At 30.5% G+C, this 2,500-nt stretch overlaps 2 non-coding genes across 2 annotated transcripts in view; both read right to left on the reverse strand.

The window, feature by feature from the left end:
- Positions 1 to 1,468, reverse strand: part of LOC128923843 (large subunit ribosomal RNA) — a 3,984-nt gene extending 2,516 nt beyond the window's left edge. The window contains exon 1 of the ribosomal RNA XR_008472567.1: positions 1 to 1,468. This exon is cut by the window's left edge and continues 2,516 nt beyond it. This is a non-coding gene — a ribosomal RNA (large subunit ribosomal RNA).
- A 453-nt stretch (positions 1,469 to 1,921) lies between these two features.
- On the reverse strand, positions 1,922 to 2,100 carry LOC128923831 (5.8S ribosomal RNA). The gene has a single exon (XR_008472555.1). It is a non-coding gene; the product is annotated as a 5.8S ribosomal RNA (ribosomal RNA).
- Between the last annotated feature and the right edge of the window lie 400 nt (positions 2,101 to 2,500).

Raw genomic sequence — 2,500 nt, forward strand, 5'->3', positions numbered from 1 at the left:
CTTCCATGTCCACCGTCCTGCTGTTTTAAGCAACCAACGCCTTTCATGGTATCTGCATGAGTTGTTAATTTGGGCACCGTAACATTACGTTTGGTTCATCCCACAGCGCCAGTTCTGCTTACCAAAAGTGGCCCACTGGGCACATTATATCATAACCTCAACCTTCATATCAAGAAAGGTGAGGTTCTTACCCATTTAAAGTTTGAGAATAGGTTAAGGTCGTTTCGACCCTAAGGCCTCTAATCATTCGCTTTACCAGATAAGATTATTTTACATAATATTTAAATGCACCAGCTATCCTGAGGGAAACTTCGGAGGGAACCAGCTACTAGATGGTTCGATTGGTCTTTCGCCCCTATACTCAATTCTGACAATCGATTTGCACGTCAGAACTGTTTCGGTCTTCCATCAGGGTTTCCCCTGACTTCAACCTGATCAAGTATAGTTCACCATCTTTCGGGTCACAGCATATATGCTCAAGGTACGCTCCAGTTAGAGGTATAAATAATAATAAATTATCATTATACATAACTATATGGAACGCCCCGGGATTGAATTAATAGTAAAATATTTCACTAAAAATTAATCCCATTATATAAAAGTTAAGTTAATTTCGCCATTAGGTTTAATATAACCCAATGACTTGCACATATGTTAGACTCCTTGGTCCGTGTTTCAAGACGGGTCCCGAAGGTATCCTGAATCTTTCGCATTGTTAATCATATAAATGCATACAATTAATATTAAAATCAATGATAATAATATTATTGTAAAATTCAAAAGAATTTAAGCATTATATATGTAAAATCTATCAACACTTTATCAAATCATCAGTATTTATTCTATGTTAATAAGCTAAAAGCAAATTAATTTGAATAAACTTAACACCAATGATCTTTTGATAAATATTTTATTATGTTAATAGATTACAATGTCCTTATATGAAAAAAATGCACACTATTACTATAATATTATAAATATCACAGTTATAATGATGAATTTTTCATAATGGATATTCAGGTTCATCGGGCTTAACCTCTAAGCAGTTTCACGTACTATTTAACTCTCTATTCAGAGTTCTTTTCAACTTTCCCTCACGGTACTTGTTTACTATCGGTCTCATGGTTATATTTAGTTTTAGATGGAGTTTACCACCCACTTAGTGCTGCACTATCAAGCAACACGACTCTTTGGAAATATCTTTCTAGTAATCATTAACGTTATACGGGCCTGGCACCCTCTATGGGTAAATGGCCTCATTTAAGAAGGACTTAAATCGTTAATTTCTCATACTAGATATTAAGATATTCCATACACTGCATCTCACATTTGCCATATAGACAAAGTGACTTAGTGCTGAACTATTTTCTTTTCGCTCGCCGCTACTAAGAAAATCCTTGTTAGTTTCTTTTCCTCCCCTCATTAATATGCTTAAATTCAGGGGGTAGTCCCATATGAGTTGAGGTTGTATAAAAATATTTATATTTATTTTATATTTTAGCTTTTTGCTATTTTAAAGAAACATACATAATTATTTCTTAACACCAATATAATTTTCTTAATAATAAATATTCAATCTTTTCATCCCGTACTACTTACTTCATTATAACAACAATATTATTTTCTTGGTTTTTTACATTTAAGGCAATCCTAGAATAAAATAATATTTTATGCTAGACGTTCCTCTAAATGTATATATTATTTGAAATAATAATATTGAAATTTTATTGTTTTTGGGAATACTAAGATTCTTATTTATTATAAAATTTCGTTCAAATATGAGGTGTTCAAGAATATATTTTCTATATTTCTTTTTATGCTATTAATATTATGGATTGAAAAATACAATCCAGTAATATACCATGTGCTTAAATTCTTTTAATTGACTAAAAGAATAAGCAACTAATTTAGCATAGTCTTACAACCCTCAACCATATGTAGTCCAAGCAGCACTTTAAAATTAATTAAAGTACATAACAGCATGGACTGCAATATGCGTTCAAAATGTCGATGTTCATGTGTCCTGCAGTTCACACGATGACGCACAGTTAGCTGCGTTCTTCATCGACCCATGAGCCGAGTGATCCACCGCTTAGAGTGATAATTTTTTGTTTATTTTAATTTAACGTCAAGAGTTTTTAATTTATTGAAAGAATAACATTTCGTTTTCGTATATAATATATAAATTATTTTAAAACATCTTTCAATAAATTGTAATTTTCAACCCAAACATTTACAAGTTGCGCATGTCTTAGTCCAACAAAAACAGTAATTCCTTTTTTATTACATTTTATTTAATTTCTATATATTTTTAAGGAATTACACGTTAATGAGAACAAATTAACTTATCATTTATATTATTTTTATAAATAATAAGTACAACTATATATGTTTAAAGGTTTGTTGCGTTCAAATACAATGTATGCGATATAATTTTCATTATACTACAATACAAGGAGTAAAAAAAAAAAGAAAAAAAAGAAAAACATTCAAATAAATG

The sequence above is a fragment of the Zeugodacus cucurbitae genome, unplaced genomic scaffold, assembly GCF_028554725.1.
Source record: "Zeugodacus cucurbitae isolate PBARC_wt_2022May unplaced genomic scaffold, idZeuCucr1.2 ctg00000065.1, whole genome shotgun sequence".
NCBI lineage: Eukaryota > Metazoa > Arthropoda > Insecta > Diptera > Tephritidae > Zeugodacus > Zeugodacus cucurbitae.